The following is a 21,429-nucleotide window of genomic DNA, read 5'->3' on the forward strand; positions in this document are numbered from 1 at the left end:
TCCCCCTGCAACTAAAGAAGAGTTCTACAGTTAAAACTGCGTGGTTTGGGAGAGGATATGCTTACAGTCCTCGCTAAAGCCTGCCATGGTTGAGGCAGTTCGCTCCACGTGGGAAACCCTGCATATACAAGTTCATTCGTGAAGAGACCAAAGAGTACACTGGGAGAAATGCTGCTTGTGTTCCACCTGCAACTAAAGCAGAGTTCTTTGGGTAAAACTGCGTGTTTTGGGAGAGGAAATGCTTACAGTCCTTACGAGAGCCTGCCTTCATTGAGGCAGTTCGCTGCTCGTGGGACAACCTGCATATTGAACATTCATTCGGGGAAGGGCCCTTTGTATAAAGTGTGGGACAAATGCAGCTTGTGTTCCACCTGCAACTAAAACAGAGTTCTTCGGGTAAAAGTGCCGTGTTTTCAGAGAGGAAATTCTTAGAGACCACAGTAGTGCCTGCCATGGCTGAGGGAGTTCGCTCCATGCGGGAAACCATTCTTATAGAACAAGTTCATTAGGGGAAGTGCCCATTGTGTACACTGTGGGAGAAAAGATGCTTGTGTTCCCCCTGCAACTAAAGCAGAGTTCTTTGGGTAAACCTGCATGATTTGGTAGAAGATATGCTTACAGTCCTCGCTACAGTCTGCCATGGTGGAGGCAGTTCGCTCCTCGTGGGAATCCCTGCATAAAGAAGTTCATTCGTGTAAGAGCCCAAAGAGTACACAGTGGGAGTAATGCTGCTTGTATTCCTCCTGTAACTAAAGCAGAATTCTTTGGTAAAACTGCCGTGTTTTGTAAGAGGAAATGCTTACAGTCCTCGCTAAAGCCTGCCTTGGTTGAGGCAGTTTGCTCCACGTCGGAAACCCTGCATATAGAAGTTCATTCGTGGAAGAGCCCAAAGAGTACACAGTGGGAGAAAAGCTGCTTGTGTTCCCCCTGCAACTAAAGCAGAGTTCTACGGTTAAAACTGCGTGGTTTGGGAGAGGATATACTTACAGTCGTCGCTACAGCCTGCCATGGTGGAGGCAGTTCGCTCCACGTGGGAAACCCTGCATATACAAGTTCATTCGTGAAGAGACCAAAGAGTACACAGTGGGAGAAATGCTGCTTGTGTTCCACCTGCAACTAAAGCAGAGTTCTTCGGGTAAAACTGCGGGTTTTTGGAGAGGAAATGCTTACAGTCCTTACGAGAGACTGCCTTCATTGAGGCAGTTCGCTGCTCGTGGGACAACCTGCAGACTGAACATTCATTCTGGGAAGGGCCCTTTGTATAAAGGGTGGGACAAATGCAGCTTGTGTTCCACCTGCAACTAAAGCAGAGTTCTTCGGGTAAAAGTGCCGTGTTTTCAGAGAGGAAATTCTTAGAGACCACAGTAGTGCCTGCCATGGCTGAGGCAGTTCGCTCCACGCGGGAAACCATTCTTATAGAACAAGTTCATTAGGGGCGGTGCCCATTGTGTACACTGGGGGATGAAAGCTGATGGGGTTCCCCCTGCAACTAAAGCAGAGATCTTCGTGTAAAACTGCGTGTTTTGGGAGAGGAAATGCTTACATAATTCGCTACAGCCTGCCTTGGTTGACGCAGTTCGCTCCACGTGGGAATCCCTGCATAAAGAAGTTCATTCGTGGAAAACCCAAAGTGTACACAGTGGGAGAAATGATGCTTGTGTTCCACCTGCAACTAAAGCAGAACTCTGTGGTAAAACTGCCGTGTTTTGGAAGAGGAAATGCTTACAGTCCTCGCTACAGCCTGCCTTGGTTGAGGCAGTTCGCTCCATGTCGGAAACCCTGCATATACAAGTTCATTCGTGGAAGAGCCCAAAGAGTACACAGTGGGAGAAAAGCTGCTTGTGTTCCCCCTGCAACTAAAGCAGAGTTCTAGCGTTAAGACTGCGTGGTTTGGGAGAGGATATGCTTACAGTCCTCGCTATAGCCTGCCATGGTTGAGGCAGTTCGCTCCACGTGGGAAACCCTGCATATACAAGTTCATTCGTGAAGAGACCAAAGACTACACAGTGATAGAAATGCTGCTTGTGTTCCACCTGCAACTAAAGCAGAGGTCATCGGGTAAAACTGCGTGTTTTGGGAGAGGAAATACTTACAGTCCTTTCGAAAGCCTGCCTTCCTTGAGGCAGTTCGCTGCTCGTGGGACAACCTGCATATTGAACATTCATTCGGGGAAGGGCCCTTTGTATAAAGTGTGGGACAAATGCAGCTTGTGTTCCACCTGCAATTAAAGCAGAGTTCTTCGGGTAAAGGTGCCGTGTTTTCAGAGAGGAAATTCTTAGAGACCACAGTAGTGCCTGCAATGGCTGAGGCAGTTCACTCCACGCGGGAAACCATTCTTATAGAACAAGTTCATTAGGGGAAGTGCCCATTGTGTACACTGTGGGAGAAAAGATGCTTGTGTTCCCCCTTCAACTACAGCAGAGTTCTTCGGGTAAACCTGCGTGATTTGGTATTGGATATGCTTACAGTCCTCACTACAGCCTGCCATGGTGGAGGCAGTTCGATCCTCGTGGGAATCCCTGCATAAAGAAGTTCATTCGTGCAAGAGCCCAAAGAGTACACAGTGGGAGAAAAGCTGCTTGTGTTACCCCTGCAACTAAAGCAGAGTTCTACCTTTAAGCCTGCGTGGTTTGGGAGAGGATATGCTTACAGTCCTCGCTACAGCCTGTCATGGTTAAGGCAGTTCGCTCCACGTGGGAAACCCTGCATATACAAGTTCATTTGTGAATAGACCAAAGAGTACACAGTGGGAGAAATGCTGCTTGTGTTCCACCAGCAACTAAAGCAAAGTTCTTCGGGTAAAACTGCGTGTTTTGGGAGAGGAAATGCTTACAGTCCTTACGAGAGCATGCCTTCATTGAGGCAGTTCGTTGCACGTGGGACACCCTGCATATTGAAGATTCATTCGGGGAAGGGCACTTTGTATAAAGAGTGGGACAAATGCAGCTTGTGTTCCACCTGCCACTAAAGCAGAGTTCTTCGGGTAAAAGTGCCGTGTTTTCAGAGAGGAAGTCCTTAGAGACCACAGTAGAGCCTGCCATGGTTGAGGCAGTTCGCTCCACGCGGGAATCCATTCTTATAGAACAAGTTCATTAGGGGAAGTGCCCATTGTGTACACTGGGGGATGAAAGCTGATGGGGTTCCCCCTGCAACTAAAGCAGAGATCTTCGTGTAAAACTGCGTGTTTTGGGAGAGGAAATGCTTACAGTATTCGCTACAGCCTGCCTTGGTTGAGGCAGTTCGCTCCACATGGGAATCCCTGCATAAAGAAGTTCATTCGTGGAAGACCCAAAGAGTACACAGTGGGAGAAAAGATGCTTGTGTTCCACCTGCAACTAAAGCAGAATTCTGTGGTAAAACTGCCGTGTTTTGGAAGAGGAAATGCTTACAGTCCTCGCTACAGCCTGCCTTCGTTGAGGCAGTTCGCTCCACGTCAGAAACCCTGCATATAGAAGTTCATTCGTGGAAGAGCCCAAAGAGTACACAGTGGAAGAAAAGCTGCTTGTGTTACCCCTGCAACTAAAGCAGAGTTCTACCATTAAAACTGCGTGGTGTGGGAGAGGATATGCTTACAGTCCTCGCTACAGCCTGCCAGGTTAGAAGCAGTTCACTCCACGTGGGAAACCCTGCATATACAAATTCATTTGTGAAGACACCAAAGAGTACACAGTGGGAGAAATGCTGCTTGTGTTCCACCTGCAACTAAAGCAGAGGTCTTTGGGTAAAACTGCGTGTTTTGGGAGAGGAAATGCTTACAGTCCTTATGAGAGGCTGCCTTCATTGAGGCAGTTCGCTGCACGTGGGACACCGTGCATATTGAAGATTCATTCGGGGAAGGGCACTTTGTATAAGGTGTGGGACAATTGCAGCTTGTGTTCCACCTGCAACTAAGCAGAGTTCTTCGGGTAAAACTGCCGTGTTTTCAGAGAAGAAATTCTTAGAGACCACAGTAGTGCCTGCCATGGCTGAGGCAGTTCGCTCCACGAGGGAAACAATTCTTATAGAACAAGTTCATTAGGGGAAGTGCCCATTGTGTACACTGTGGGAGAAAAGATGCTTGTGTTCCCCCTGCAACTAAAGCAGAGTTCTTCGGGTAAACCTGCGTGATTTGGTAGAGGATATGCTTACAGTCCTCGCTACAGCCTGCCATGGAGGAGGCAGTTCGCTCCTCGTGGGAATCCCTGCATAAAGAAGTTCATTCGTGTAAGAGCCCAAAGAGTACACAGTGGGAGTAATGCTGCTTGTATTCCACCTGCAACTAAAGCAGAATTCTTTGGTAAAATTGCCGTGTTTGTAAGAGGAAATACTTATAGTCCTCGCTACAGCCTGCCTTGGTTGAGGCAGTTCGCTCCACGTCGGAAATGCGGCATATAGAAGTTCATTCGTGGAAGAGACCAAATAGTACACAGTGGGAGAAAAGCTGCTTGTGTTCCCCCTGCAACTAAAGCAGAGTTCTACGGTTAAAACTGCGTGGTTTGGGAGAGGATATGCTTACAGTCCTCGCTACAGCCTCCCATGGTTGAGGAAGTTCGCTCCACGTGGGAAACCCTGCATATACAAGTTCATTCGTGAAGAGACCAAAGAGTACACAGTGGGAGAAATGCTGCTTGTGTTCCACCTGCAACTAAAGCAGAGTTCTTTGGGTAAAACTGCGTGTTTTGGGAGAGGAAATGCTTACAGTCCTAACGAGAGCCTGCCTTCATTGAGGCAGTTCGCTGCTCGTGGGACAACCTGAAGATTGAACATTCATTCGGGGAAGGGCCCTTTGTATAAAGTGTGGGACAAATGCAGCTTGTGTTCCACCTGCAACTAAAGCAGAGTTCTTCGGGTAAAAGTGCCGTGTTTTCAGAGAGGAAATTCTTAGAGACCACAGTAGTGCCTGCCATGGCTGAGGCAGTTCGCTCCACGTGGGAAACCATTCTTATAGAACAAGTTCATTAGGGGAAGTGCCCATTGTGTACACTGTGGGAGAAAAGATGCTTGTGTTCCCCCTGCAAATAAGCAGAGTTCTTCGGGTAAACCTGCGTGATTTGGTAGAGGATATGCTTACAGTCCTAGCTACAGCCTGCCATGGTGGAGGCAGTTCGCTCCTCGTGGGAATCCCTGCATAAAGAAGTTCATTCGTGGAAGAGCCCAAAGAGTACACAGTGGGAGAAATGATGCTTGTGTTCCACCTGCAACTAAAGCAGAATTCTGTGGTAAAACTGCCGTGTTTTGGAAGAGGAAATGCTTACAGTCCTCGCTACAGCCTTCCTTGGTTGAGGCAGTTCGCTCCACGTCGGAAACCCTGCATATAGAAGTTCATTCGTGGAAGAGCCCAAAGAGTACACAGTGGGAGAAAAGCTGCTTGTGTTCCCCCTGCAACTAAAGCAGAGTTCTAGCGTTAAAACTGCGTGGTTTGGGAGAGGATATGCTTACAGTCCTCGCTACAGCCTGCCATGGTTGAGGCAGTTCGCTCCACGGGGGAAACCCTGCATATACAAGTTCATTTGTGAAGAGACCAAAGAGTACACAGTGGGAGAAATGCTGCTTGTGTTCCACCTGCAACTAAAGCAGAGTTCTTCGGGTAAAACTGCGTGTTTTGGGAGAGGAAGTGCTTACAGTCCTTACGGGAGCCTGCCTTCATTGAGGCAGTTCGCTGCACGTGGGACACCCTGCATATTGAAGATTCATTCGGGGAAGGGCAGTTTGTATAAGGTGTGGGACAATTGCAGCTTGTGTTCCACCTGCAACTAAAGCAGAGTTCTTCGGGTAAAAGTGCCGTGTTTTCAGAGAAGAAATTCTTAGAGACCACAGTAGTGCCTGCCATGGCTGAGGCAGTTCTCTCCATGCGGGAAAACATTCTTATAAACAAGTTCATTAGTGGAAGTGCACATTGTGTACACTGTGGGAGAAAAGATGCTTGTGTTCCCCCTGCAACTAAAGCAGAGTTCTTCGGGTAACCCTGCGTGGTTTGGTAGAGGATATGCTTACAGTCCTCGCTACAGCCTGCCATGGTGGAGGCAGTTCGCTCCTCGTGGGAATCCCTGCATAAAGAAGTTCATTCGTGTAAGAGCCCAAAGAGTACACAGTGGGAGTAATGCTGCTTGTATTCCACCTGCAACTACAGCAGAATTCTTTGGTAAAACTGCCGTGTTTTGTAAGAGGAAATACTTACAGTCCTCGCTACAGCCTGCCTTGGTTGAGGCAGTTCGCTCCACGTCGGAAACCCTGCATATAGAAGTTCATTCGTGGAAGAGCCCAAAGAGTACACAGTGGGAGAAAAGCTGCTTGTGTTCCCCCTGCAACTAAAGAAGAGTTCTACAGTTAAAACTGCGTGGTTTGGGAGAGGATATGCTTACAGTCCTCGTTAAAGCCTGCCATGGTTGAGGCAGTTCGCTCCACGTGGGAAACCCTGCATATACAAGTTCATTCGTGAAGAGACCAAAGAGTACACTGGGAGAAATGCTGCTTGTGTTCCACCTGCAACTAAAGCAGAGTTCTTTGGGTAAAACTGCGTGTTTTGGGAGAGGAAATGCTTACAGTCCTTACGAGAGCCTGCCTTCATTGAGGCAGTTCGCTGCTCGTGGGACAACCTGCATATTGAACATTCATTCTGGGAAGGGCCCTTTGTATAAAGTGTGGGACAAATGCAGCTTGTGTTCCACCTGCAACTAAAACAGAGTTCTTCGGGTAAAAGTGCCGTGTTTTCAGAGAGGAAATTCTTAGAGACCACAGTAGTGCCTGCCATGGCTGAGGCAGTTCGCTCCATGCGGGAAACCATTCTTATAGAACAAGTTCATTAGGGGAAGTGCCCATTGTGTACACTGGGGGATGAAAGCTGATGGGGTTCCCCCTGCAACTAAAGCAGAGATCTTTGGGTAAACCTGCGTGATTTGGTAGAGGATATGCTTACAGTCCTCACTACAGCCTGCCATGGTGGAGGCAGTTCGATCCTCGTGGGAATCCCTGCATAAAGAAGTTCATTCGTGCAAGAGCCCAAAGAGTACACAGTGGGAGAAAAGCTGCTTGTGTTACCCCTGCAACTAAAGCAGAGTTCTACCTTTAAGCCTGCGTGGTTTGGGAGAGGATATGCTTACAGTCCTCGCTACAGCCTGTCATGGTTAATGCTGTTCGCTCCACGTGGGAAACCCTGCATATACAAGTTCATTTGTGAATAGACCAAAGAGTACACAGTGGGAGAAATGCTGCTTGTGTTCCACCTGCAACTAAAGCAAAGTTCTTCGGGTAAAACTGCGTGTTTTGGGAGAGGAAATGCTTACAGTCCTTACGAGAGCATGCCTTCATTGAGGCAGTTCGTTGCACGTGGGACACCCTGCATATTGAAGATTCATTCTGGGAAGGGCACTTTGTATAAAGAGTGGGACAAATGCAGCTTGTGTTCCACCTGCCACTAAAGCAGAGTTCTTCGGGTAAAAGTGCCGTGTTTTCAGAGAGGAAGTCCTTAGAGACCACAGTAGAGCCTGCCATGGTTGAGGCAGTTCGCTCCACGCGGGAATCCATTCTTATAGAACAAGTTCATTAGGGGAAGTGCCCATTGTGTACACTGGGGGATGAAAGCTGATGGGGTTCCCCCTGCAACTAAAGCAGAGATCTTCGTGTAAAACTGCGTGTTTTGGGAGAGGAAATGCTTACAGTATTCGCTACAGCCTGCCTTGGTTGAGGCAGTTCGCTCCACATGGGAATCCCTGCATAAAGAAGTTCATTCGTGGAAGACCCAAAGAGTACACAGTGGGAGAAATGATGCTTGTGTTCCACCTGCAACTAAAGCAGAATTCTGTGGTAAAACTGCCGTGTTTTGGAAGAGGAAATGCTTACAGTCCTCGCTACAGCCTGCCTTCATTGAGGCAGTTCGCTCCACGTCAGAAACCCTGCATATAGAAGTTCAATCGTGGAAGAGCCCAAAGAGTACACAGTGGAAGAAAAGCTGCTTGTGTTCCCCTGCAACTAAAGCAGAGTTCTACCATTAAAACTGCGTGGTTTGGGAGAGGATATGCTTACAGTCCTCGCTACAGCCTGCCAGGTTAGAAGCAGTTCACTCCACGTGGGAAACCCTGCATATACAAATTCATTTGTGAAGACACCAAAGAGTACACAGTGGTAGAAATGCTGCTTGTGTTCCACCTGCAACTAAAGCAGAGGTCTTCGGGTAAAACTGCGTGTTTTGGGAGAGGAAATGCTTACAGTCCTTATGAGAGGCTGCCTTCATTGAGGCAGTTCGCTGCACGTGGGACACCCTGCATATTGAAGATTCATTCGGGGAAGGGCACTTTGTATAAGGTGTGGGACACTTGCAGCTTGTGTTCCACCTGCAACTAAGCAGAGTTCTTTGGGTAAAACTGCCGTGTTTTCAGAGAAGAAATTCTTAGAGACCACAGTAGTGCCTGCCATGGCTGAGGCAGTTCGCTCCACGAGGGAAACCATTCTTATAGAACAAGTTCATTAGGGGAAGTGCCCATTGTGCACACTGTGGGAGAAAAGATGCTTGTGTTCCCCGTGCAACTAAAGCAGAGTTCTTCGGGTAAACCTGCGTGATTTGGTAGAGGATATGCTTACAGTCCTCGCTACAGCCTGCCATGGAGGAGGCAGTTCGCTCCTCGTGGGAATCCCTGCATAAAGAAGTTCATTCGTGTAAGAGCCCAAAGAGTACACAGTGGGAGTAATGCTGCTTGTATTCCACCTGCAACTAAAGCAGAATTCTTTGGTAAAACTGCCGTGTTTGTAAGAGGAAATACTTACAGTCCTCGCTACAGCCTGCCTTGGTTGAGGCAGTTCGCTCCACGTCGGAAATGCGGCATATAGAAGTTCATTCGTGGAAGAGCCCAAAGAGTACACAGTGGGAGAAAAGCTGCTTGTGTTCCCCCTGCAGCTAAAGCAGAGTTCTACGGTTAAAACTGCGTGGTTTGGGAGAGGATATGCTTACAGTCCTCGCTACAGCCTCCCATGGTTGAGGAAGTTCGCTCCACGTGGGAAAACCTGCATATACAAGTTCATTCGTGAAGAGACCAAAGAGTACACAGTGGGAGAAATGCTGCTTGTGTTCCACCTGCAACTAAAGCAGAGTTCTTTGGGTAAAACTGCGTGTTTTGGGAGAGGAAATGCTTACAGTCCTTACGAGAGCCTGCCTTCATTGAGGCAGTTCGCTGCTCGTGGGACAACCTGAAGATTGAACATTCATTCGGGGAAGGGCCCTTTGTATAAAGTGTGGGACAAATGCAGCTTGTGTTCCACCTGCAACTAAAGCAGAGTTCTTCGGGTAAAAGTGCCGTGTTTTCAGAGAGGAAATTCTTAGAGACCACAGTAGTGCCTGCCATGGCTGAGGCAGTTCGCGCCACGTGGGAAACCATTCTTATAGAACAAGTTCATTAAGCGAAGTGCCCATTGTGTACACTGTGGGAGAAAAGATGCTTGTGTTCCCCCTGCAAATAAGCAGAGTTCTTCGGGTAAACCTGCGTGATTTGGTAGAGGATATGCTTACAGTGCTCGCTACAGCCTGCCATGGTGGAGGCAGTTCGCTCCTCGTGGGAATCCCTGCATAACTAAGTTCATTCGTGTATGAGCCCAAAGAGTACACAGTGGGAGTAATGTTGCTTGTATTCCACCTGCAACTAAAGCAGAATTCTTTGGTAAAACTGCCGTGTTTTGGAAGAGTAAATGCTTACTGTCCTCGCTACAGCCTGCCTTGGTTGAGGCAGTTCGCTCCACGTAGGAAACCCTGTATATAGAAGTTCATTCGTGGAAGAGCCCAAAGAGTACACAGTGGGAGAAAAGCTGCTTGTGTTCCCCCTGCAACTAAAGCAGAGTTCTACCGTTAAAACTGCGTGGTTTGGGAGAGGATATGCTTACAGTCCTCGCTACAGCCTGCCATGGTTGAGGCAGTTCGCTCCGGGGGGGGAAACCCTGCATATACAAGTTCATTCGTGAAGAGACCAAAGAGTACACAGTGGGAGAAATGCTGCTTGTGTTCCACCTGCAACTAAAGCAGAGTTCTGTGGGTAAAACTGCGTGTTTTGGGAGAGGAAATGCTTACAGTCCTTACGAGAGCCTGCCTTCATTGAGGCAGTTCGCTGCTCGTGGGACAACCTGAAGATTGAACATTCATTCGGGGAAGGGCCCTTTGTATAAAGTGTGGGACAAATGCAGCTTGTGTTCCACCGGCAACTAAAGCAGAGTTCTTCGGGTAAAAGTTCCGTGTTTTCAGAGAGGAAATTCTTAGAGACCACAGTAGTGCCTGCCATGGCTGAGGCAGTTCGCTCCACGCGGGAAACCATTCTTATAGAACAAGTTCATTAGGGGAAGTGCCCATTGTGTACACTGTGGGAGAAAAGATGCTTGTGTTCCCCCTGCAACTAAAGCAGAGTTCTTTGGGTAAACCTGCATGATTTGGTAGAAGATATGCTTACAGTCCTCGCTACAGTCTGCCATGGTGGAGGCAGTTCGCTCCTCGTGGGAATCCCTGCATAAAGAAGTTCATTCGTGTAAGAGCCCAAAGAGTACACAGTGGGAGTAATGCTGCTTGTATTCCACCTGTAACTAAAGCAGAATTCTTTGGTAAAACTGCCGTGTTTTGTAAGAGGAAATGCTTACAGTCCTCGCTAAAGCCTGCCTTGGTTGAGGCAGTTCGCTCCACGTCGGAAACCCTGCATATAGAAGTTCATTCGTGGAAGAGCCCAAAGAGTACACAGTGGGAGAAAAGCTGCTTGTGTTCCCCCTGCAACTAAAGCAGAGTTCTACGGTTAAAACTGCGTGGTTTGGGAGAGGATATACTTACAGTCGTCGCTACAGCCTGCCATGGTGGAGGCAGTTCGCTCCACGTGGGAAACCCTGCATATACAAGTTCATTCGTGAAGAGACCAAAGAGTACACAGTGGGAGAAATGCTGCTTGTGTTCCACCTGCAACTAAAGCAGAGTTCTTCGGGTAAAACTGCGGGTTTTTGGAGAGGAAATGCTTACAGTCCTTACGAGAGAATGCCTTCATTGAGGCAGTTCGCTGCTCGTGGGACAACCTGCAGACTGAACATTCATTCTGGGAAGGGCCCTTTGTATAAAGGGTGGGACAAATGCAGCTTGTGTTCCACCTGCAACTAAAGCAGAGTTCTTCGGGTAAAAGTGCCGTGTTTTCAGAGTGGAAATTCTTAGAGACCACAGTAGTGCCTGCCATGGCTGAGGCAGTTCGCTCCACACGGGAAACCATTCTTATAGAACAAGTTCATTAGGGGCGGTGCCCATTGTGTACACTGGGGGATGAAAGCTGATGGGGTTCCCCCTGCAACTAAAGCAGAGATCTTCGTGTAAAACTGCGTGTTTTGGGAGAGGAAATGCTTACAGAATTCGCTACAGCCTGCCTTGGTTGACGCAGTTGGCTCCACGTGGGAATCCCTGCATAAAGAAGTTCATTCGTGGAAAACCCAAAGTGTACACAGTGGGAGAAATGATGCTTGTGTTCCACCTGCAACTAAAGCAGAACTCTGTGGTAAAACTGCCATGTTTTGGAAGAGGAAATGCTTACAGTCCTCGCTACAGCCTGCCTTGGTTGAGGCAGTTCTCTCCACGTCGGAAACCCTGCATATAGAAGTTCATTCGTGGAAGAGCCCAAAGAGTACACAGTGGGAGAAAAGCTGCTTGTGTTCCCCCTGCAACTAAAGCAGAGTTCTAGCGTTAAGACTGCGTGGTTTGGGAGAGGATATGCTTACAGTCCTCGCTATAGCCTGCCATGGTTGAGGCAGTTCGCTCCACGTGGGAAACCCTGCATATACAAGTTCATTCGTGAAGAGACCAAAGACTACACAGTGATAGAAATGCTGCTTGTGTTCCACCTGCAACTAAAGCAGAGGTCATCGGGTAAAACTGCGTGTTTTGGGAGAGGAAATACTTACAGTCCTTACGAAAGCCTGCCTTCCTTGAGGCAGTTCGCTGCTCGTGGGACAACCTGCATATTGAACATTCATTCGGGGAAGGGCCCTTTGTATAAAGTGTGGGACAAATGCAGCTTGTGTTCCACCTGCAATTAAAGCAGAGTTCTTCGGGTAAAGGTGCCGTGTTTTCAGAGAGGAAATTCTTAGAGACCACAGTAGTGCCTGCAATGGCTGAGGCAGTTCACTCCACGCCGGAAACCATTCTTATAGAACAAGTTCATTAGGGGAAGTGCCCATTGTGTACACTGTGGGAGAAAAGATGCTTGTGTTCCCCCTTCAACTACAGCAGAGTTCTTCGGGTAAACCTGCGTGATTTGGTAGAGGATATGCTTACAGTCCTCACTACAGCCTGCCATGGTGGAGGCAGTTCGATCCTCGTGGGAATCCCTGCATAAAGAAGTTCATTCGTGCAAGAGCCCAAAGAGTACACAGTGGGAGAAAAGCTGCTTGTGTTACCCCTGCAACTAAAGCAGAGTTCTACCTTTAAGCCTGCGTGGTTTGGGAGAGGATATGCTTACAGTCCTCGCTACAGCCTGTCATGGTTAAGGCAGTTCGCTCCATGTGGGAAACCCTGCATATACAAGTTCATTTGTGAATAGACCAAAGAGTACACAGTGGGAGAAATGCTGCTTGTGTTCCACCTGCAACTAAAGAAAAGTTCTTCGGGTAAAACTGCGTGTTTTGGGAGAGGAAATGCTTACAGTCCTTACGAGAGCATGCCTTCATTGAGGCAGTTCGTTGCACGTGGGACACCCTGCATATTGAAGATTCATTCGGGGAAGGGCACTTTGTATAAAGAGTGGGACAAATGAAGCTTGTGTTCCACCTGCCACTAAAGCAGAGTTCTTCGGGTAAAAGTGCCGTGTTTTCAGAGAGGAAGTCCTTAGAGACCACAGTAGAGCCTGCCATGGTTGAGGCAGTTCGCTCCACGCGGGAATCCATTCTTATAGAACAAGTTCATTAGGGGAAGTGCCCATTGTGTACACTGGGGGATGAAAGCTGATGGGGTTCCCCCTGCAACTAAAGCAGAGATCTTCGTGTAAAACTGCGTGTTTTGGGAGAGGAAATGCTTACAGTATTCGCTACAGCCTGCCTTGGTTGAGGCAGTTCGCTCCACATGGGAATCCCTGCATAAAGAAGTTCATTCGTGGAAGACCCAAAGAGTACACAGTGGGAGAAAAGATGCTTGTGTTCCACCTGCAACTAAAGCAGAATTCTGTGGTAAAACTGCCGTGTTTTGGAAGAGGAAATGCTTACAGTCCTCGCTACAGCCTGCCTTCGTTGAGGCAGTTCGCTCCACGTCAGAAACCCTGCATATAGAAGTTCATTCGTGGAAGAGCCCAAAGAGTACACAGTGGAAGAAAAGCTGCTTGTGTTACCCCTGCAACTAAAGCAGAGTTCTACCATTAAAACTGCGTGGTGTGGGAGAGGATATGCTTACAGTCCTCGCTACAGCCTGCCAGGTTAGAAGCAGTTCACTCCACGTGGGAAACCCTGCATATACAAATTCATTTGTGAAGACACCAAAGAGTACACAGTGGGAGAAATGCTGCTTGTGTTCCACCTGCAACTAAAGCAGAGGTCTTTGGGTAAAACTGCGTGTTTTGGGAGAGGAAATGCTTACAGTCCTTATGAGAGGCTGCCTTCATTGAGGCAGTTCGCTGCACGTGGGACACCGTGCATATTGAAGATTCATTCGGGGAAGGGCACTTTGTATAAGGTGTGGGACAATTGCAGCTTGTGTTCCACCTGCAACTAAGCAGAGTTCTTCGGGTAAAACTGCCGTGTTTTCAGAGAAGAAATTCTTAGAGACCACAGTAGTGCCTGCCATGGCTGAGGCAGTTCGCTCCACGAGGGAAACAATTCTTATAGAACAAGTTCATTAGGGGAAGTGCCCATTGTGTACACTGTGGGAGAAAAGATGCTTGTGTTCCCCCTGCAACTAAAGCAGAGTTCTTCGGGTAAACCTGCGTGATTTGGTAGAGGATATGCTTACAGTCCTCGCTACAGCCTGCCATGGAGGAGGCAGTTCGCTCCTCGTGGGAATCCCTGCATAAAGAAGTTCATTCGTGTAAGAGCCCAAAGAGTACACAGTGGGAGTAATGCTGCTTGCATTCCACCTGCAACTAAAGCAGAATTCTTTGGTAAAATTGCCGTGTTTGTAAGAGGAAATACTTATAGTCCTCGCTACAGCCTGCCTTGGTTGAGGCAGTTCGCTCCACGTCGGAAATGCGGCATATAGAAGTTCATTCGTGGAAGAGCCCAAATAGTACACAGTGGGAGAAAAGCTGCTTGTGTTCCCCCTGCAACTAAAGCAGAGTTCTATGGTTAAAACTGCGTGGTTTGGGAGAGGATATGCTTACAGTCCTCGCTACAGCCTCCCATGGTTGAGGAAGTTCGCTCCACGTGGGAAACCCTGCATATACAAGTTCATTCGTGAAGAGACCAAAGAGTACACAGTGGGAGAAATGCTGCTTGTGTTCCACCTGCAACTAAAGCAGAGTTCTTTGGGTAAAACTGCGTGTTTTGGGAGAGGAAATGCTTACAGTCCTAACGAGAGCCTGCCTTCATTGAGGCAGTTCGCTGCTCGTGGGACAACCTGAAGATTGAACATTCATTCGGGGAAGGGCCCTTTGTATAATGTGTGGGACAAATGCAGCTTGTGTTCCACCTGCAACTAAAGCAGAGTTCTTCGGGTAAAAGTGCCGTGTTTTCAGAGAGGAAATTCTTAGAGACCACAGTAGTGCCTGCCATGGCTGAGGCAGTTCGCTCCACGTGGGAAACCATTCTTATAGAACAAGTTCATTAGGGGAAGTGCCCATTGTGTACACTGTGGGAGAAAAGATGCTTGTGTTCCCCCTGCAAATAAGCAGAGTTCTTCGGGTAAACCTGCGTGATTTGGTAGAGGATATGCTTACAGTCCTAGCTACAGCCTGCCATGGTGGAGGCAGTTCGCTCCTCGTGGGAATCCCTGCATAAAGAAGTTCATTCGTGGAAGAGCCCAAAGAGTACACAGTGGGAGAAATGATGCTTGTGTTCCACCTGCAACTAAAGCAGAATTCTGTGGTAAAACTGCCGTGTTTTGGAAGAGGAAATGCTTACAGTCCTCGCTACAGCCTTCCTTGGTTGAGGCAGTTCGCTCCACGTCGGAAACCCTGCATATAGAAGTTCATTCGTGGAAGAGCCCAAAGAGTACACAGTGGGAGAAAAGCTGCTTGTGTTCCCCCTGCAACTAAAGCAGAGTTCTAGCGTTAAAACTGCGTGGTTTGGGAGAGGATATGCTTACAGTCCTCGCTACAGCCTGCCATGGTTGAGGCAGTTCGCCCCACGGGGGAAACCCTGCATATACAAGTTCATTCGTGAAGAGACCAAAGAGTACACAGTGGGAGAAATGCTGCTTGTGTTCCACCTGCAACTAAAGCAGAGTTCTTCGGGTAAAACTGCGTGTTTTGGGAGAGGAAGTGCTTACAGTCCTTACGGGAGCCTGCCTTCATTGAGGCAGTTCGCTGCACGTGGGACACCCTGCATATTGAAGATTCATTCGGGGAAGGGCAGTTTGTATAAGGTGTGGGACAATTGCAGCTTGTGTTCCACCTGCAACTAAAGCAGAGTTCTTCGGGTAAAAGTGCTGTGTTTTCAGAGAAGAAATTCTTAGAGACCACAGTAGTGCCTGCCATGGCTGAGGCAGTTCACTCCATGCGGGAAAACATTCTTATAAACAAGTTCATTAGTGGAAGTGCACATTGTGTACACTGTGGGAGAAAAGATGCTTGTGTTCCCCCTGCAACTAAAGCAGAGTTCTTCGGGTAAACCTGCGTGATTTGGTAGAGGATATGCTTACAGTCCTCGCTACAGCCTGCCATGGTGGAGGCAGTTCGCTCCTCGTGGGAATCCCTGCATAAAGAAGTTCATTCGTGTAAGAGCCCAAAGAGTACACAGTGGGAGTAATGCTGCTTGTATTCCACCTGCAACTACAGCAGAATTCTTTGGTAAAACTGCCGTGTTTTGTAAGAGGAAATACTTACAGTCCTCGCTACAGCCTGCCTTGGTTGAGGCAGCTCGCTCCACGTCGGAAATGCGGCATATAGAAGTTCATTCGTGGAAGAGCCCAAAGAGTACACAGTGGGAGAAAAGCTGCTTGTGTTCCCCCTGCAACTAAAGCAGAGTTCTACGGTTAAAACTGCGTGGTTTGGGAGAGGATATGCTTACAGTCCTCGCTACAGCCTCCCATGGTTGAGGAAGTTCGCTCCACGTGGGAAACCCTGCATATACAAGTTCATTCGTGAAGAGACCAAAGAGTACACAGTGGGAGAAATGCTGCTTGTGTTCCACCTGCAACTAAAGCAGAGTTCTTTGGGTAAAACTGCGTGTTTTGGGAGAGGAAATGCTTACAGTCCTTACGAGAGCCTGCCTTCATTGAGGCAGTTCGCTGCTCGTGGGACAACCTGAAGATTGAACATTCATTCGGGGAAGGGCCCTTTGTATAAAGTGTGGGACAAATGCAGCTTGTGTTCCACCTGCAACTAAAGCAGAGTTCTTCGGGTAAAAGTGCCGTGTTTTCAGAGAGGAAATTCTTAGAGACCACAGTAGTGCCTGCCATGGCTGAGGCAGTTCGCTCCATGCGGGAAACCATTCTTATAGAACAAGTTCATTAGGGGAAGTGCCCATTGTGTACACTGGGGGATGAAAGCTGATGGGGTTCCCCCTGCAACTAAAGCAGAGATCTTCGTGTAAAACTGCGTGTTTTGGGAGAGGAAATGCTTACAGTATTCGCTACAGCCTGCCTTGGTTGAGGCAGTTCGCTCCACATGGGAATCCCTGCATAAAGAAGTTCATTCGTGGAAGACCCAAAGAGTACACAGTGGGAGAAAAGATGCTTGTGTTCCACCTGCAACTAAAGCAGAATTCTGTGGTAAAACTGCCGTGTTTTGGAAGAGGAAATGCTTACAGTCCTCGCTACAGCCTGCCTTCGTTGAGGCAGTTCGCTCCACGTCAGAAACCCTGCATATAGAAGTTCATTCGTGGAAGAGCCCAAAGAGTACACAGTGGAAGAAAAGCTGCTTGTGTTACCCCTGCAACTAAAGCAGAGTTCTACCATTAAAACTGCGTGGTGTGGGAGAGGATATGCTTACAGTCCTCGCTACAGCCTGCCAGGTTAGAAGCAGTTCACTCCACGTGGGAAACCCTGCATATACAAATTCATTTGTGAAGACACCAAAGAGTACACAGTGGGAGAAATGCTGCTTGTGTTCCACCTGCAACTAAAGCAGAGGTCTTTGGGTAAAACTGCGTGTTTTGGGAGAGGAAATGCTTACAGTCCTTATGAGAGGCTGCCTTCATTGAGGCAGTTCGCTGCACGTGGGACACCGTGCATATTGAAGATTCATTCGGGGAAGGGCACTTTGTATAAGGTGTGGGACAATTGCAGCTTGTGTTCCACCTGCAACTAAGCAGAGTTCTTCGGGTAAAACTGCCGTGTTTTCAGAGAAGAAATTCTTAGAGACCACAGTAGTGCCTGCCATGGCTGAGGCAGTTCGCTCCACGAGGGAAACAATTCTTATAGAACAAGTTCATTAGGGGAAGTGCCCATTGTGTACACTGTGGGAGAAAAGATGCTTGTGTTCCCCCTGCAACTAAAGCAGAGTTCTTCGGGTAAACCTGCGTGATTTGGTAGAGGATATGCTTACAGTCCTCGCTACAGCCTGCCATGGAGGAGGCAGTTCGCTCCTCGTGGGAATCCCTGCATAAAGAAGTTCATTCGTGTAAGAGCCCAAAGAGTACACAGTGGGAGTAATGCTGCTTGTATTCCACCTGCAACTAAAGCAGAATTCTTTGGTAAAATTGCCGTGTTTGTAAGAGGAAATACTTATAGTCCTCGCTACAGCCTGCCTTGGTTGAGGCAGTTCGCTCCACGTCGGAAATGCGGCATATAGAAGTTCATTCGTGGAAGAGCCCAAATAGTACACAGTGGGAGAAAAGCTGCTTGTGTTCCCCCTGCAACTAAAGCAGAGTTCTATGGTTAAAACTGCGTGGTTTGGGAGAGGATATGCTTACAGTCCTCGCTACAGCCTCCCATGGTTGAGGAAGTTCGCTCCACGTGGGAAACCCTGCATATACAAGTTCATTCGTGAAGAGACCAAAGAGTACACAGTGGGAGAAATGCTGCTTGTGTTCCACCTGCAACTAAAGCAGAGTTCTTTGGGTAAAACTGCGTGTTTTGGGAGAGGAAATGCTTACAGTCCTAACGAGAGCCTGCCTTCATTGAGGCAGTTCGCTGCTCGTGGGACAACCTGAAGATTGAACATTCATTCGGGGAAGGGCCCTTTGTATAAAGTGTGGGACAAATGCAGCTTGTGTTCCACCTGCAACTAAAGCAGAGTTCTTCGGGTAAAAGTGCCGTGTTTTCAGAGAGGAAATTCTTAGAGACCACAGTAGTGCCTGCCATGGCTGAGGCAGTTCGCTCCACGTGGGAAACCATTCTTATAGAACAAGTTCATTAGGGGAAGTGCCCATTGTGTACACTGTGGGAGAAAAGATGCTTGTGTTCCCCCTGCAAATAAGCAGAGTTCTTCGGGTAAACCTGCGTGATTTGGTAGAGGATATGCTTACAGTCCTAGCTACAGCCTGCCATGGTGGAGGCAGTTCGCTCCTCGTGGGAATCCCTGCATAAAAAGTTCATTCGTGGAAGAGCCCAAAGAGTACACAGTGGGAGAAATGATGCTTGTGTTCCACCTGCAACTAAAGCAGAATGCTGTGGTAAAACTGCCGTGTTTTGGAAGAGGAAATGCTTACAGTCCTCGCTACAGCCTTCCTTGGTTGAGGCAGTTCGCTCCACGTCGGAAACCCTGCATATAGAAGTTCATTCGTGGAAGAGCCCAAAGAGTACACAGTGGGAGAAAAGCTGCTTGTGTTCCCCCTGCAACTAAAGCAGAGTTCTAGCGTTAAAACTGCGTGGTTTGGGAGAGGATATGCTTACAGTCCTCGCTACAGCCTGCCATGGTTGAGGCAGTTCGCCCCACGGGGGAAACCCTGCATATACAAGTTCATTCGTGAAGAGACCAAAGAGTACACAGTGGGAGAAATGCTGCTTGTGTTCCACCTGCAACTAAAGCAGAGTTCTTCGGGTAAAACTGCGTGTTTTGGGAGAGGAAGTGCTTACAGTCCTTACGGGAGCCTGCCTTCATTGAGGCAGTTCGCTGCACGTGGGACACCCTGCATATTGAAGATTCATTCGGGGAAGGGCAGTTTGTATAAGGTGTGGGACAATTGCAGCTTGTGTTCCACCTGCAACTAAAGCAGAGTTCTTCGGGTAAAAGTGCCGTGTTTTCAGAGAAGAAATTCTTAGAGACCACAGTAGTGCCTGCCATGGCTGAGGCAGTTCACTCCATGCGGGAAAACATTCTTATAAACAAGTTCATTAGTGGAAGTGCACATTGTGTACACTGTGGGAGAAAAGATGCTTGTGTTCCCCCTGCAACTAAAGCAGAGTTCTTCGGGTAAACCTGCGTGATTTGGTAGAGGATATGCTTACAGTCCTCGCTACAGCCTGCCATGGTGGAGGCAGTTCGCTCCTCGTGGGAATCCCTGCATAAAGAAGTTCATTCGTGTAAGAGCCCAAAGAGTACACAGTGGGAGTAATGCTGCTTGTATTCCACCTGCAACTACAGCAGAATTCTTTGGTAAAACTGCCGTGTTTTGTAAGAGGAAATACTTACAGTCCTCGCTACAGCCTGCCTTGGTTGAGGCAGTTCGCTCCACGTCGGAAATGCGGCATATAGAAGTTCATTCGTGGAAGAGCCCAAAGAGTACACAGTGGGAGAAAAGCTGCTTGTGTTCCCCCTGCAACTAAAGCAGAGTTCTACGGTTAAAACTGCGTGGTTTGGGAGAGGATATGCTTACAGTCCTCGCTACAGCCTCCCATGGTTGAGGAAGTTCGCTCCACGTGGGAAACCCTGCATATACAAGTTCATTCGTGAAGAGACCAAAGAGTACACAGTGGGAGAAATGCTGCTTGTGTTCCACCTGCAACTAAAGCAGAGTTCTTTGGGTAAAACTGCGTGTTTTGGGAGAGGAAATGCTTACAGTCCTTACGAGAGCCTGCCTTCATTGAGGCAGTTCGCTGCTCGTGGGACAACCTGAAGATTGAACATTCATTCGGGGAAGGGCCCTTTGTATAAAGTGTGGGACAAATGCAGCTTGTGTTCCACCTGCAACTAAAGCAGAGTTCTTCGGGTAAAAGTGCCGTGTTTTCAGAGAGGAAATTCTTAGAGACCACAGTAGTGCCTGCCATGGCTGAGGCAGTTCGCTCCATGCGGGAAACCATTCTTATAGAACAAGTTCATTAGGGGAAGTGCCCATTGTGTACACTGGGGGATGAAAGCTGATGGGGTTCCCCCTGCAACTAAAGCAGAGATCTTTGGGTAAACCTGCGTGATTTGGTAGAGGATATGCTTACAGTCCTCACTACAGCCTGCCATGGTGGAGGCAGTTCGATCCTCGTGGGAATCCCTGCATAAAGAAGTTCATTCGTGCAAGAGCCCAAAGAGTACACAGTGGGAGAAAAGCTGCTTGTGTTACCCCTGCAACTAAAGCAGAGTTCTACCTTTAAGCCTGCGTGGTTTGGGAGAGGATATGCTTACAGTCCTCGCTACAGCCTGTCATGGTTAATGCTGTCCGCTCCACGTGGGAAACCCTGCATATACAAGTTCATTTGTGAATAGACCAAAGAGTACACAGTGGGAGAAATGTTGCTTGTGTTCCACCTGCAACTAAAGCAAAGTTCTTCGGGTAAAACTGCGTGTTTTGGGAGAGGAAATGCTTACAGTCCTTACGAGAGCATGCCTTCATTGAGGCAGTTCGTTGCACGTGGGACACCCTGCATATTGAAGATTCATTCGGGGAAGGGCACTTTGTATAAAGAGTGGGACAAATGCAGCTTGTGTTCCACCTGCCACTAAAGCAGAGTTCTTCGGGTAAAAGTGCCGTGTTTTCAGAGAGGAAGTCCTTAGAGACCACAGTAGAGCCTGCCATGGTTGAGGCAGTTCGCTCCACGCGGGAATCCATTCTTATAGAACAAGTTCATTAGGGGAAGTGCCCATTGTGTACACTGGGGGATGAAAGCTGATGGGGTTCCCTCTGCAACTAAAGCAGAGATCTTCGTGTAAAACTGCGTGTTTTGGGAGAGGAAATGCTTACAGTATTCGCTACAGCCTGCCTTGGTTGAGGCAGTTCGCTCCACATGGGAATCCCTGCATAAAGAAGTTCATTCGTGGAAGACCCAAAGAGTACACAGTGGGAGAAATGATGCTTGTGTTCCACCTGCAACTAAAGCAGAATTCTGTGGTAAAACTGCCGTGTTTTGGAAGAGGAAATGCTTACAGTCCTCGCTACAGCCTGCCTTCATTGAGGCAGTTCGCTCTACGTCGGAAACCCTGCATATAGAAGTTCATTCGTGGAAGAGCCCAAAGAGTACACAGTGGAAGAAAAGCTGCTTGTGTTCCCCCTGCAACTAAA

This window comes from Mesoplodon densirostris, chromosome 6 (genome assembly GCF_025265405.1).
Source record: "Mesoplodon densirostris isolate mMesDen1 chromosome 6, mMesDen1 primary haplotype, whole genome shotgun sequence".
Classification (NCBI taxonomy): Eukaryota; Metazoa; Chordata; class Mammalia; order Artiodactyla; family Ziphiidae; genus Mesoplodon; species Mesoplodon densirostris.